This window comes from Hylobates moloch, unplaced genomic scaffold (assembly GCF_009828535.3).
Source record: "Hylobates moloch isolate HMO894 unplaced genomic scaffold, HMol_V3 SCAFFOLD_21, whole genome shotgun sequence".
NCBI lineage: Eukaryota > Metazoa > Chordata > Mammalia > Primates > Hylobatidae > Hylobates > Hylobates moloch.
In genome coordinates this window covers 3,860,617-3,876,947 of record NW_026652296.1, presented here as the reverse complement: position 1 = coordinate 3,876,947, position 16,331 = coordinate 3,860,617, and the positions used below count along the sequence as shown (strand labels likewise).

General features: G+C 46.0%; 1 long non-coding RNA gene across 1 annotated transcript; it reads left to right on the top strand.

Annotated features, from left to right (window-relative positions):
• The first annotated feature begins 8,939 nt into the window (after positions 1-8,939).
• On the top strand, positions 8,940-16,060 carry LOC131382177 (uncharacterized). Its single transcript, XR_009211427.1, has 4 exons — positions 8,940-9,036; positions 12,057-12,101; positions 15,206-15,279; positions 15,810-16,060. It is a non-coding gene; the product is annotated as an uncharacterized LOC131382177 (long non-coding RNA).
• The last annotated feature ends 271 nt before the right edge of the window (positions 16,061-16,331 follow it).

The following is a 16,331-nucleotide window of genomic DNA, read 5'->3' as shown; positions in this document are numbered from 1 at the left end:
TTATAATTCACTCACTCCTGCATTCACCCATTCAACAGATACATTAAGTACCTGCTACAGGTGAAGCATTCTTAATCTGAAAAACTGAAATGCTCCAAAATTCAAAACTTTTTGAGTGTTGACACCATGCTCAAAGGAAACACTCACTGGAGCATTTGGGATTTCAGATTTTGTGTGTGTGTGTGTTTGTGTGTGTGTTTAATTTCATTTTTTAAACTAGAGACAGGGTCCTACTGTGTAGCCCAGGCTGTCTCAAACTTCTGGCCTCGAGTGACTCTCCCACCTCAGACTCTCAAAGTGCTGAGATTACAGGCATGAGCCACTGCACCTGGCCAGGATCTCAGATTTGGGGATTACACATGCTCAACTTGTGAGTATATTATAAATATCAAAAATCTGAAAACCACCCGAACTCCAAAACCCTTCTGATGGCAAACATCTCCGGTGATTGATGATCAGCCTGTGTGTATGTGCCAGGCACTGTTCTCCGCAGTGAGGAAACGGCAGAGAACGAAACACTTTCCATCCGAGTGAAGCTTGTGCTGTCAGGAGAGAGGCCATTGATAAACCATGAATAGGTAACATAGTGTCAGGAAGAGATGAATGCTAGCAAGAAAAAAAAATGGGAAAGGAATGGGAAGTGATGGGGGTCTCCTTTAAATAGGAGGGGCAGAGAAAGTCTGAGGAGGTGACGCTGAGCTAGGACCTGAATGCAGACAATTGGGCGCGGGAGCCTTCTTAGCAGAAAAGAGCATGTACGAAAGGCTGGAGGCAGGATTGTGCTTTGGCTGTTGAGGGAGCCAGCGGTGAACGATGCAATCTCCAAGCCTGTGGCTATAAGATGTAAACCTGAGAAGTGTACGGAGACACATTGTTAAACTACACACACCATGAAGAACAACATTTCACCCAGTGGGATTAAGCTGTTTCCATTTGTGCGTTTAGTAGATGTATTGAACCTACCTGTGACCCAACCTGCTCCCCTCTGGCCTCCAAAGATTTGGGCCAGTGAAGACAAAGACCTGGCCAACCTGTGTAGACTGAAGAAAGCCAGCCTGCGGCTCAGTGTCCACAGGTCAGGCTTAGGGAAGAGTTTGTGTGTGAAGTGACAGACCGCAGGACTGAGCCACATCTAGGCTCGGAGTCTTTGAAGCTAATAACCAAGCTAATGATACACAAACCCGGGAGTTGAAGAGGACCCCCAACCAAAACCCTAAATTGGCCTAACCTCAAACTGTGTCAAACTCAGCCAAAAAAATGTTATGAGCTTGGTTTGTTGTTTCCTCCCACCCTCTCTGCCTCCTTCCCTTCCCTAAAATACAGGATGGGTAGGAAAGAATCGTGCTTTGCAAGAAATAACAAACACAATCAAGATGTTTATGAAGACTTGACATGTGCTAAGTGGTTTACACTGTCAGAAGAGAATTATGAAATGGACAGAAAAAGGTTACTAAATCTCTAACGTTCTCTTTAGTTATCTGATTCTATAAGAGGCTTTGCTTTTCATTGTCTTTATTGATAGTAATACAGATCATTTCTTTTTTCTCTTTTCTTTTTTAGATAGAGTCTCACTCCGTTGCCCAGGCTGGAGTGTAGTGTCGCAATCTCAGCTCACTGCAACCTCTACCTCGCGGGTTCAAACAATTCTCCTGCCTCAGCCTCCCAAGTAGCTAGGATTACAGGTGTGCACCGTCGTGCCTGGCTAATTTTTGTATTCTTGGTAAAGATGGGGTTTCACCATGTTGACCAGGCTGGTGTTGAACCCCTGACCTCAGGTGATTGACCCGCCTCAGCCTCCCAAAGTGCTGGAATTCCAGGCCTGAGCCACGGTGCTGGCCAGATGATTTCATCTGTAGAAATGCAAATGTTTTGTCCTTGGAAACACGATTTTTGCTCTGTGACTATTAACTTGTTCTGCATCTATTGGTAAATTCATTTCAGCATTTCTGATTGCCTATCTATGTGTGTGTTTGAATTATCCTTTGAACTATTTGTAACATCTTACTGGGTGCCTAGTTAATTTTAAGAGTTAAATAAAAATCTTTGTTTTAAGGACAAAAAACCAAACACCGCATGTTCTCACTCATAGGTGGGAATTGAACGATGAGAACTCATGGACACAGGAAGGGGAACATCACACTCCGGGGACTGCTGTGGGGTGGGGGGAGCGGGGAGGGACAGCATTAGGAGATATACCTAATGCTAAATGACGAGTTAATGGGTGCAGCAAAACAACATGGCACATGGATACATATGTAGCAAACCTGCACATTGTGCACATGTACCCTAAAACCTAAAGTATAATAATAAAAAAAAATCTTTGTTTTAGATTTATAGAAGAGTCATGATTTTGTCTTTAAAAAATATGCTTTAATAACATGCATAATCTTATTTCCAACCCTGTGAGGTGGCTATCATTACCATCATCCCCATTTTACAGACTTACAGAGGAAAACTGAGGCTTAGGTGTCATGAAATTTGCCCGAGGCCATCCACAGGTCATTGCTTGAGCCAAGCTTTGCACCCAGGCAATTTGGACCCAGAGCTGAATCTGTTCACCACTATACCACGTGGTTCCTGTTGTGTAGCCTTTTGTCACTGTATGGTGTGACAGGTTCACCCTCAATTGGGCTGCTGCATTTCAAGTTGGTGACCTTGATGTTGGCCCTTCAGGATTCCCCAGTGTTCAGTGCCTTTGTAGCTGTCCAGTGTGGCCAGCTCCACTGGGAACCCCACGGAGAAGGCGTGAGGCCTTTTCCTCCACCGTGTTCTTCTCTGAATGCCTACTGCAGAGCTCTGACCTGTGTGGGTGCAGCCAGGTTCTTACCGATGGGGAATGGGAAGCCAATTCATAGAGGCCTTAAAACCTCCAGCTTGGCCACGCCCTGGGGCTCACGCCTGTAATCCCAACACTTTGGGAGGCCAAGGCATGAGGATTGCTTGAGCCTAGGAGTTTGAGACCAGCCTGGGCAACTTGGCAAAACCCTGTCACTACAAAAAATACAAAAATTAGCCGGGAGTGGTGGTGTGCACCTGTAGTCCCAGCTACTTGGGGGGCCGAGGGGGTGGATTGTTGGGGCCCGGGAGGTCAAATCTGCAGTGAGCCATGATCGCACCAGTGCACGTCGGCCTGGGAAACAGAGTGAGACCCCTGTCTCCCACCAAAAAGCCCACCTCCAGCTCAGAGTCCGTACTTGTTCCTCAATGACACTGAGGTCTACTGCTTTTATTTGTTTAATAGAATAAATGCAAAGAAATAGTATGATTGCTATGACAAGAATGTCAAATTCTTTAATGTAGCAAAGAACAACTATAACCTGAGAATCTTACTAGTTGATAGATGGATTGGTTTTTAAAAATAGCCAGGAACTATTGAACCACAAATATTATCTGAAGGGAGAATGAACAAATTAATATTTCATTTAGTTGCTGTTCCTGTATGAAATTCTAACCACAGCTCAATGGAGTCAAACCCCAGTATTGCTGTGGTGTGTTTTGTGAGCAGTATTTGTATTTGCACGCTGTGGTGTTGCCAGCTAACAGTTACTAAGCACTTTGTATCCAGATCCTTTGTAAATATTTTACATACATGTTCTCATTTAATCTTTAAGTGACTCTATGGTGTAAGTTCTATTATTAGCTTTGTTTTATGGATGAAGTGACTGAGGTCCAGAGACATAGCAACTTGCCAAAGGCCCCAAATCTGCTAAGTGGAGCTGCCAATCAAACTCCCCTGCACACGCGTAATTCACACTCATTCTAGAAGAAGAGGAAAGCTCAAAGAAGGAGTCAAAACTCCATTTCTAGTATTTCCTTCCAACAGGGAACTCTGTCCTCTCTCTGAAGGTAGCACTCTCACTTTAATTTCTAAAATAACTTTTGTTTCCCAGCTTCCTGGTGGCGTAGGCAACCTTGCAGATGGCCCTCGATGATCGACAGTACCTGGTCTTCATGCGCTTGTGTTGTTCCTCAATATTGTCCCTCAAATGTTGAATCAGGACTGGCACGTCTGACTACAGTGGAAATTATAATGTGACTTCTGAGGCCAGGTCATAAAAGGCATTGCTGCTTCTGCTCCCGGCCTCTTGGATTGCTTGCTCTGTGAGAAGCTAGCTGCCATGTTGTGAGGACATTCAAGCAGCTCTGTGGAGAGGCCTAAATGGAGAGGAACTGAAGGCTGGGCAACAGCCACACCAACTGGCCAGCCAGTGGAATGAACTATCTTGGAAGTGGGTCCCCGGCTCCAGCCAGATGCATGCAGCCCAGCTAAAAACTGAATGCACCCTTAGAGTTCCCCAAACAGAACATTCCATCCAAGGTGCTCTCAAATTCTTGAACCAGAGAAACTATCAGAGATAACAATTATTTTTCTTTTAAGTTCCTAAGTGTTGGGGTAACTTGTTATGCAGCAAAGCATAACTAATAAATATTTAGTTCCTAGCAGCAAGATGCTGCTGTAACAAAAATCTAAAAATATGAGAGTGGTTTTGGGACCAACAGTGGGGAAAAGTTGTAGAAACCATTAGGAGAGTGTGAATGAAAGCCTAAATGGTCTTAAAGGGACTGTTTTCAGAAATATGATGGCCTTCAAGGAGGCTATTTGTAAGATATTGAAGAAAATTGAGGAACATGTTACTGGAAGCTGGAAGAAAGGGGATTCTTACCGTGGAACAGTAGAACATCTAGCACATTTTGTTAACATGGAAAATAGAAATGTGCCTACTGAACTGGGTAATCCAGCTAAAAAGGTTTCCAGGCAGAGTGGTATAGGTGCCACCTTGATTTTCATTGCTACTTTGAGTAAAAATCGAGGAAAGATAAGCTAAAGAAGAAAAAAAACTATTTATTACAAAAGAGGCAGAAACTGCAGGGTTTGAAAATGCCCAGTCTCTCAAGGTAACAGACAATGTGAAAATTTTAAAAACATTTTGAGACAAAGATAAAATCCAACGTACAGCCAGAAAAACAGAGTGTAAAGATGAAACTGAAGGTGTGGCTGCAAGGTTTTCTTGTTTAGAACTATGCAAAGTGTAGTCTTTCAGCCACTTCATAGCATCCTAAAGTAGAAAAGAGATTGTGGGTGTAGCTTTTGTCTAATGGAGTGAATCTCAATAAGATTCATAGGACACCTGCAAAAATTTTAAGAGAATTTTACTAGCAAAAACATTGCCAGCTTTGACTGAATAGAAAAGAAACACTACAAGATGAACCGAAGACTTCTATTGGCAAATAAACTACACAACTGCAAAAACAGGTTTACTTTTATGAAAAGGAAAAGATAATTCAGAGAGTAGAAGCAAGAACCCAGAAGACAGAGCCAAGAGCTGTAAAGAATCATTTTCAGCAGTGACAGGACTGAGTCCTGACCAAGGAACTTGCATAATGTTCCTGGCTAGACTTCAAAATTTATCAATAATAGACAACCAGTGTGCCTAGTAACTACCTGAAGCACACAGAGAAATCAAAAAGGATTCATTAGAGAAGGAAAACTTGCCAAGCAGGTAGGAACCTGATTTACAATTGCTTTTTTTTTTTTTTTTTTTTAAAAAGGCAGCTATGGTGGAGCTTTCTTGACAAATTTTCTTCCTTGCATTATTCTTGATACACAGATAAGCCAAACCAGTGATTCATCCATGACTCAGGCATAAATAAAGTGGCAAGTGGGATGCTGACTGACTTTGGCACCTGAATGCTAAGGTGCTACAGAGGCATGGATTTTTATCAACAAACTAACACAGAGTTGAAGTTTTCAAACTCCACTGCTATGAGCCCTGGGACTTCCAAAGAGATGTCTCTCGGTCTTTCTTGGGGAGGAGTAAAGGTGAGGGTTGCTTTCTCCTTCAATTCAACTTGAAACAACTCTGCTTTTTGTTCAAAAAATTATACACATATATGTGTAGTCTTTGTACATGAAAATGTAAAGAAGAAAATAAAATTGGTTGGGATTCAGCCCAAGACAACTCCTACTTTCATTAATATAATTGCAAAAGGTTAGCATGGTAGGTGTTCTGATGAATATGCTCCACCTCCATTCCATCCTCCCTCTAGCACTGCTGCCTGTAAGGCAGAGGCTATAAAGATGAAAATCATATTTTCTGGACTCTTTTGCAGCTAGATTTCTGGACGTGAATTCGATTCTGCTAAATGGATGTACCTGTGTGGAATTTGGAAGGTGAGGCAGGTGCCATTGTCCTGCCCCTTTTGGATGTGAGAGATGGGGTTTGCTGCAGCTGCAACCCCCTGTGCATTTTCCAGCTTGCTCATTGTTGAGAAGTAGGTGCAGTCATGTGCTCTCGAACTCTGTGGTTCTATTGGCAACCTCAGAGTTTGTAGCCCCATGCAAGGCCAGTTCTGCATGCTATGGGAGTCTTTCTTGGAAGAACACATTGGATTCCAGTCCCCAAAGCTCCCAGTGGTCTTGCAAGCACCGTGTTTCTTACATTAAACCCTAGAATGATTTCTTTTTCTTGCTTTGAAACTTGACTGATATGATTAAATAGTTAAACATTACAGAAATAAACAAAAAGTAAAAGCTTTCCTCCCTGTCCCAATTCCAATTTTTCTTTATAACATATTTATTATTTCAGAAAATTTTTCTTTGAAAACCTCTTTATAGATAAGTGCATATATTGTTAAAATATGTTGTTATATATGTAAAACACATATATAATATGTATCATATTGTGTAATATTACTCAAAAAAGTCATAATATAGCTATTGTCTTGCATATTGATATTTTAAAGTACAAATCTTTTTGAACCTCAATGAGAACCCCTCACCAGAATGACTAAAAAAAAAGAAAAAACCTGACACTAGTAAGTGTTGACAAGGACCAGGAGCAATAAGAACTCTCATACATTGCTGGTGTGAGAATTGTAAATTAGTTGGACCACTTTGGAAAACTGATTGGCAGTTTTCATTAAAGTTAAATATACACCTATCAACTGCCTCAGCAACTTGTCCACAAAAAGACTCATACGAGAATGTTCAGAGCAGCTTTACTATATTAGTCAAAAAGTAGAAACAACCCAAATGTCCCATATGTAAATGAATAACAAATTGTGTTATAACCTATAATAGAATGTTACATAGCAATGAAAAGGAACAAAGCACTGATGTATACATAACATGCATGAATTTCAAGAACATTATGCTAAGTGAAAGAAGCCAAGTATAAGAGGACGCACACCATGTGATTCCTTTTCCAGGAAGTTCAAGAACAGGCAGAACTACTCAACAGCCCCCAAAGTCAGAAGAATGGTTCCTTTGTGTGTGGAGAGGGCGTGACTGATTCTAAAGGGCACAGGGAGCCCTCTCAAGTGACAGGAATGTTCCATCTCTGGATCTTGGTGGTGGTTACACGGGTGTAGACACATGGAAAAATTACTCAAGCTGTGTACTTAAGACTAGCACACTTTCCTAACTAAAAGGTTATCTTTTTGTATCAGCACATTTACATCTGATTCCTTCTGTCAAATATCTGCAGAGATTTCTAGTGCACAAAGTTCCACGTTTTAACCACTCCCCTGTGTGTGGACTTAATAGGTTGTCTCCAGCATTTTTGCCATCACAGATGATGCTATGATGAGCATCCCTGGACATACCTCTTGTGATTCCACCACGAGTATCCGTAGGGTAAATTCCTAGAAGAGGAATTGCTGGGTCAGAGGGAATGTGGCTCTTGATGTTTCACAGACATTGCCCAATTGCTGTCCAAAAATCTTGCAGCAACACGCACTCCCATGAACACCACAGTCACAGGAGTGCTGGTTTTCCCACACTCTCCCCAGCGCTGGAGATTATCAACTTTCACAATGTTTGCCGATCTGGTAAGTAAAAAAATTTTATCTTTGTTTTGATTTTTTTTTTAAATTAGAAGCTGCTCTATCTTTATCCATTTCTCATATTGGGTTTCTGCATCTGATTCTGTTTTTTAAAAAAGGAACAAATTTGTTTTATTCATTGCTAAATAAAACAAAATTTAAGACTAGAATAAAGGAAAGATCACATTTCTTGAGATTTAACAGCCAAAGGAAGAACAGAATTTCTCTCTGGTGAGTCGTTTCTGTAACACTGAGGCAGGGAGACCCCGTGGACGCTCAACTCACAGCTCACGGGGCCAATTCTGGCTTTGGGCATGATGTTTCAATTTTCTGTGCCTCAGTCTCCTCACCCGTGAAGCAGAGGGAATAAGTGTGTTATTATTGCTGTGACAGTCAATTGAGCTGTGACTCATGCAGTGCTCAGACCGCGCCTCCTCTTATCTCCGCTTCTGCCATTGCCGACATCAGCGTGAGTTGTCATAGAGGCTTCCCCTGTGGGCTTGAGTTTCTGTTTTTCTAAAATGAGGCTGCAGAGTGAGATCCCTTCCAGCTCTCCCACTCTCCTGATTTCCTGTCCTGTGGCCCTGTGAAGACCTTGCTTCGCTGCCCTGGGCACTATGTCCCAGCTTCCTGAGGTCACCCAGACACCAACGTACCACCCAGGCTGTGCTGCGTCCGCCTTCTCCTAAAGGCCAGACCACACTCAGTTGCCCGGCCACAAAGCGATGAAGCTTTTTCCAGAACCTCGGGATCCCTGGAGAGAGCGTTTCCCTTGGCTTCAGCTGCAGCCCCTCTTTCTAGATGGAGTGACCTCCATCGCAGGGGTCCCCCAGGGGGACAGATGCCTTCCTGTCCCCTCTGCCCAAGGGCCCACGCTCAGAGCACTGCTTCCCACACTGTCCCTCTGCGGATCAACCGAGGCATTGACCTCAACAGAGAGTGGATTCTAATTTAGTCTTGGCTGGGACCCCTTTCCCGCAAAAAGGTATCTGACCTGATGTCTTGCTAAGTCTCTACCCTCCTCGGCTTACATCACGGAACCTGTCTCTTTTACTTCATGGAATTCAAGAACACTTTCTTCCTTCTGGGTCTGGATCTGAAGCCAGTCACGAAGGGAAGGCGCTAATTTCTCTAATTGAAAAATCCTCTCCTCCACATCATAATGGACCCGGGGAACAGGATCAGATCATTTGAAAGACAAATACTCTCCAGGTAAGTTTCCACATTGGTGATATTTCTCGCCTCTCTGGCCCCCCACTTTCCTATTTCAAGGCCTCTCTCTAGCCCTAGTTGTGTTCACTGGAGCCCAGAACCTAACCTGGCTTTTTTCCCATTAAATAATTAATTATAGACTCACATCAGGCTGGGCACAGTGGCTTACACCTATAATCCCAGCACTTTGGGAGGCTGATGCAGGGTGGATCATCTGAGGTCAGGAGTTTGAGACCAGCCTGGCCAACATGATGAAACCTCGTCTCTAACTAAAAATACAAAAATTATCCTGACGTGGTGGTGGGCACCTGTAATCACAGCTACTTGGGTGGCTGAGACTGGAGAACAGCTCGATCTCGGGAGGTGGAGGTTGTAGTGAGCTGAGATCACGCCACTGTACTCTAGCCTGGGCGACAGAGCAAGACTCCATCTCAAAGATAAAAAAAAAAAAAGACTCACATCAAAGCGAGGTTGATGAGAAGGACAGGAGGGAAAGACATGCACTTGCTTTTTGTTCATTCTGATGGCTCTTTTCATCTTCACTTTGAGGGCTGGGAAGGCACGACATCTTAGGTTTGATGGGGTTATTGTTAAATAAAGTGCAAGGCATCGAGAGGCACACTCATAAAAAGAAAAGTGATTTCCATCGGTTAACCTGAACGCTGATTCATTTCATAGCTTGGAAGTTTGCTGTGTCAGGGTCCTGCTAATGTTGAATTCTAAGCCTGCAAGCAAAAGTTTGCAAAACCCCTTCTTTTTGCATAGCTCAGGCAGACAGACAGGTAGGTGGATAGCAACAGCGGCTGGGACATGGTGAGGATGTAACTATGTGTCACGTATGAGCTAAGCATTTGACTCACATCATCTCACTGAAACCTCATACCCACCCTGGGAAGAATGCTACTTCCACTAACTTCAGTCTACAGAAAAATGAGAGTTAGTGAGGCTTATTAATAAGAAGTTCAAGGTCACACAGGAAACCTGAGCAGAGCCACGACTGAGGCTCGGTCTGTCTGGGCCTCCAACCTCCCTGTTCCAGGGCTTCTAGGTCTCTACACTATTGACATTTGAGGCTAGGGTAATTGTGTGTGTGTGTGTGTGTGTATATGTGTGTGTATGTGTGTGTGTGTGTGTGTGTGTGTGTGTGTGGTAGGGGCTGTTCTATGCATTGTAGGATGTTTAAAAGCATCCCTGGCCTCTACCCACAAGATGCCAGTGGCACCCGTTCCCCAGATGTGACAACTAAAAATGTCGACATTGCCAAGTGTCCACTGGGGGACAACATGACTTCTGATCGAGAACCAGTGTGTTCAGTCTTTTCAGTGTCTCTGTTCTCTTCCTGCCACCCACGTGCATGTCAGGACATGCTCCTTGGGACCCTCTATAGACTATGGAAGCTACTTGGGAGGCAAACACTCCTGTAATCACTGAGCTTCTGAAACTGACTCTCCACTTGGTGGGCCAGGGTATCTCAGTTCCAAGAAACCTGCTACTCCGCCTGCAGTCATCAAGAAGCTACTGTGCGTGAGTGGTTTCGAGAAGTTACAGAAATGGACGAGCCATAGCCTTCCCTCACCACCGAGAGTGGAGGTTAGAATCTAGTGCCCCACAGCCAAATCTAGCTTCGGAGTGTGTTCACCATCTTTGCAAAAGACTTATACAAAATTGAATTAATGGCCAACACCTAAAAATTTGAAACTTTCATATTTTTTAATTAAAAAAATCTAAATTTCTGGCTTATTTGGAAAATTGGAAGATCTGGCTATTGTCGAGAGTGGGAAACCCCTGACAAGGCTGTCAGTTGCCCTGCATTTTGCCATGGCTCCCTGTCACCCCCAATCACCCACCTCCGTTACACAAACAGCTCAGCCCCGCTGGGCAGTTCAGGGTGGGGCCCAGGAGCTTGATCAGAAGCTCCTGGAGGGCTGGTATTAATACTAGTGATATTAGGTTGTAATCCCTCCTACCAAGTCCCTTCAGATGGCTGACCTTAATGCAGCAAGATTCCCAGAGGAGGGAGGGATTGCTATGGGCTGGAGACTCAAAGAGGGCTCCCTGGAGGAGGCGAGCTGGGCAGTAAAAGTAGGTAGTGTTTGGCAAGATTGCAATTCAGAGAAGGAGGTGCTCCATGGTAGATGCTGGATAACAGATGAGCTGTTATGTGCAGAAAGGGGCCAAAGAGAGAGCAGGTGGCCATAGGGAAGAAATGTAGTTCCTGTCCCCATGGGGCTGCCAGGCGGGTTCAAGAACCCCAATGCCCTAACTTCCTTACCTGAAGGGTGGGGACTAATAATGGCACCCATCACAAGTGCTGCTTTGCCCCCAGGGAGCTCCTCCATCTTAGGTGTCGTGTTCATTCAGCTGAATTCCTCTGTTAGTTGCTCTATAATTGGTGTCTATTTTTATTAATGTTGATAATACACCAAGCTCATGTATGTGGATCATCCAGGGGCTGAAGGTGAAGAAGGACCTCCTAGTAGCTCACTTGTCCTAAGAGAATTCCAGCAACATAAAGTGAGGGGCTCCTTGGGCAAGGCCTGGTGCGGGCAGCCTTGCTGTGAGGGAGACAGTTCCTGCCCTTCAGAGGGAAAGTCCAACTAGGAAAAGCAAATCAAGGGGAGTACTCTCTCCAGGGACTCCCAGCTGCTGAAGAATTATTGTTGGCCCAGCTCATTGTAAATACAACCACATTAGCTTTTGTGAACATCGCTTGTTATACCAGCCCAGAGGCTGTTGCTTCCAGCTGGAGAGCTGGCCGAGGAGAAATGGGTAGTAAAGTATTTCATAAAATTGGTTTGAGAATTGAGGGGCCAGCTTCACATCAAGGCATGAAGAGAGGCACCGGGCCTGAGCAGCTGCGTTTACTGTCCGGTGTAACTGGATATGAGCGTGGCTGTAAAACAGATATTTACGAGTGAGTCTGATGGAGCGGTATCACTGGGTGCTTCTGTGGCCTAATCACATAGGTGACAAATTAAACAGCAGAGGTGGAGTTAAGAATAAATAATATTTAATTACAGGTCACTGCTGCCCCGGCTGCAAGGTGAATCCTGTTCAAATTCATGGTAGGTGAACTAGAGAAGCCACACATCTGAGATCCTGCTTCCTCCTGCTTCCTTCCCACCATGCTACCACTCTGGGTTTCAGAGCTGGATGTTCAGGCTGGAAGAGAAGACCTCTTTGTTTTTTTATTTGTTTGTTTGTTTTGAGACGGAGTTTTGCTCTGGTTGCCTAGGCTGGAGTGCAATGGCACGACCTCGGCTCACCGCAACCTCTGCCTCCTGGGTTCAAGCGATTCTCCTGCCTCACCCTCCCGACTATCTGGGATTATAGGTGCCTGCCACCATGCCCAGCTAATTTTTGTATTTTTAGTAGAGACAGGGTTTCGCCATGTTGGCCAGGCTGGTCTCAAACTCCTGACCTTGTGATCTGCTCGCCTTGGCCTCCCAAAGTGCTGGGATTACAAATGGGAGCCACCGCGCCCGATTTCTGACCTATGTCTTTTCTGCCCAACTACATTCTTTTGTTGTGTTTTGTTTTGCTTTGTTTTGAGATGGAGTTTTGCTCTTGTGGCACAGGCTGGAGTACAATGGTGCGATCTCAGCTCACTGCATCCTCCACCCCCTGGGTTCAAGTGATTCTCCTGCCTCAGCCTCCCCAGTAGCTGGGATTATAGGCACATACCACCACGCCTTGCTAATTTTTGTATTTTTAGTAGAGACAGGGTTTCACCATGTTGGCCAGGATGGCCTCAAACTCCTGACCTCAGGTGATCCACCTGCCTTGGCCTCTCAAAGTGCTGGGATTACAGGCAAGAGCCACCGCGCCTGGCCCGCATTCTTTACTTCCACCCCATGCAGCAAAACCTCATTTGTGCCTATGGGCCGGGCATAAATCCTGCCCACCCTTTGCCCTAGAGGGAGACATTACTGGTAAGCAAACAAACTTTCCCGCTGTTATCTCTATTTTCCAAGACTATTTGCTTACAACCATCCTTGGAAAGGTAGTCTGGAACAAATGCTGTCAGTGTCTCTGCTCACAAGATGTACTGACATTCTAGAAACCCATGGAACACTGTCTCCCAGCAGCTACCACTTCAGAAGTTTGTCAGGGAGGAGATTGCAGGACTCCTCCTCCGCCACGTGCTGGTGGTGAGCCGTTTCCAGTTCACTGTGCACCAGGCACCGCACGTGGCTTGTCTCACTCCTCTTCATAACCCCACGAGACAGACCATTGTCAGGCCTATTGACAGGGTAGGAAATTGGGACTCAGAGAAGCTAACTTGCCCTAGGCCACCTCTCTTGTCAGTAGCAGAGCCAGGACTTGAACTGAGGACTGCTGACTCCAGAGCCCCATCCCACGTTCTGCTCTCAACATATAATACTCATGGAACAAAACAAGTTATTTAGAAAATAGCAATCAATGCGGTTCTTGGAACCTCACCCTGGTCCGTGACCCCAGAACCAACATGTGCCCCTGCCCCTCTCTGACCTCCCTGGCAGCCAGCCTCCCTAAAGTGACAGGCGGTCTTCTGCCCTCTCCACTTCCTGTGGAGCCAGAAGCCTGGTGCCCTCGCTCTTGGTCTGTGTCCAAGTAAGGAAGAGCAGCCACGTCATGGATGCTGGGCAAACATCAGCAGCAAGGGATGCCCAGACTCGGGGAGGAAGACCCTCTTCTAAGCTGCTCTAGTGTAGTGTGACTACTCCACAGACTTCCCAGCTGTCTTCCACCCACCCAAGGTTCCCTGGCCAACAGAATCCCTCCACCCGGGGCCCTGAGGGAGTCTCTTGGGAAGCCTTTGAAAGCTGGAAGGAGCTTTTGCTGAAAGAAGAGGTTTGGCTAGTCTGGTCTCTTGTCTTTTAAACTGCCCTGCAAGGACAGAAAAAGTCCTTGGACTTCTCATTGCAAAATCTCCAACTGCCACCTCCTAGAATGGCGGGAGTTGCTGCTGGGGAGAGGGAGTGAGGCATGCTGGGGAGAGGGAGTGAGGCATGCTGGGGAGAGGGAGTGAGGCATGCTGGGGAGAGGGAGTGAGGCATGCTGGGGAGAGGGAGTGAGGCATGCTGGGGAGAGGGAGTGAGGCATGCTGGGAAGAATAAAGAAGGTGAAGTCCAACAGGCCTGAGTTCAAATCCCAGCTTTACCTTTTTCCAGCTGTGTGACCCTGGGCCTCAGTTTCCCCATCTGCAAAGTGAGGAAAATGCTTGCACCTACCTCATAGAGTCACTGGGAAGGTTTAATCAGATTATGCATAAGGAGGCATTCATTCTGTCTTTAAAAAATATTTACTAAACGATTAATATGTGCAGGAACAGTTCTAGGTGCTAGGACTACAACAGTGAAAAAAACAAACGTCCTCACCTTGCAAAGCTCACATTCTAGGGGAGGAGACAGACAATACCAGCACCTGTAATGTAGTAAATGCGCAGTGATTCTCAGCCACAGGCAGAAACAGGGTGCTTGGGGGACCCCTCTTCTGGTTAGTGGGGAGGTCTCAGAGAAAGGAGGTGATCAGCTAGCTGGAGACCCCAGAAAGCATCTCAGACAGGAGGAAGTGTCGAAGGTCAAAGAACAGCTGGGTGGCTGACTGGGGACGTTGACAGCGTTCTCCTTTCTGAAGCTATAGGAAGATAAATCAATGCTATGGGAACTGGCTCTGGCCTCCTCAAGGGAGTGGGAGGTAGTCACAGCAGAGGGGCTCCTCTAAATTCTCAGACAGCCATTCTGGGGTAACTCAGCACCCATGGCTGTGGCCTCCTGGGAGAGGCAGAGCTACAGTCAAGACGCCTGCTCCCCGGCCTGCCCTTTCACTGCCAACTCCTCCAGCCTTCACAGGCGCCGCTGTCAGTCTGGGCCCCTCTGCAACACCTGGACATGGGCCAGCTGTGGAGCAAGCATCTGCTCCTTAATCCGCCCCCAGGGTTTGGCCTGTTGGAGGTGCGGCAGCACCCAAGGGTGGGTGGTTCCGGAAAGGAAGAGACAGCCCTTTGGACACGTTCACGAGTTGGTTCATTTATTCAGTGATTAGACATTGTTTTGAGCATCTATGCAAACCAGGCACTGGACATGTGGGGCTATGGGGTTGCCACCAGCTCGGCAGAGGGGGGAAAATGGTACATTTTAGAAACACAAAAAATAGCTTCAAATAGTACATAATACCATCTCCGCAGGTCCTGAGATCCTCACCGTGAGCCCACATGTTCCCTGCCGCTGGGCTTCAGCAAATGGCAGCGCTTTCATCAAGGTAGAAAAGAAAAACAACAAAAAAGTCAGAGCACCTCCCCTGTGCCACCTGGTGGCGGGATCTGTCCTCACTGCAGCCCAGCAGCGTGCCTCCCGCCACCCACCGCCCCGGGAGGCTAACCTTGCCTGGTTGCTCTGGGACTGGGTGTGAGGAAGGCTCCTGAGGCCTGTCTGGCCTCCAGGATCTGGGTGAAGCCAGAGGAGCAGGCTCCCAATCACCCCAGCCGTTGCAAAGCCTTAGGAGTCAAGTTGCCGCGTATGGGAAGTCTGGGGCTCCGTAACAGCTCAGCAAGGCTGCGACAGCCCCGGGCCAAGACTCAGGGAGAAACAACCCTATTGCTGGCTCCCTGGCTGGGGACAATTTCTAGTTTCCCGAGTCTCAGCTTGGTCTCCGCTGGGGAAAGTGTCCTTTCCTCTCAGAGGTCCATTAGCCCGGGGTACCTTGATCCAGTGAGGAGGGGTCTGAACTAGATTAGGGACACAGAATAAGAAAAATTCCCACATCCCCATGACGAAGAACTCCTACTGCAGGAGAGTACAGCGTGCTGTGACAATCAGGGACTCGGGACCGAGAGGCCTGTAACCGATTGCTGTCCCGCCTCTACCTGTGTGGCTTGGGCAAGTTGCTTCACCTCCCAGGGCGTCTTTATTTATGAAAGAGAATAAACGTATCCTGATTATAGTGTCGTTGCAAGGAGTAAGCAGGAGGATGTGGACTAAGCACTTAACACAGTGTTTGGCAAGAACCGTTCAATAAAATAAAGAATTACTATCGTTATTACTATTATTTCTTGAGCATTTACGTTCTAGGCACCATTGCAAATGTATAGCAATAGTAATAAACAACATTGGATAAAAGCTTTCTTTATGCCAGGCCCTAGGCTGAGAGCTTTATATTCATTATTTTCATCATTTTGATCCCCACTATTCTATAAGTTAGGCTACAATTACCTCCAATTTTGATGAGGAAATGGAGGCTCAGAGAGGTTGAGTGACTTGCCCAAGGTCACACAGCCAATAAGGTTCAAAGGTGAGATTCGAACACAAGTCTGT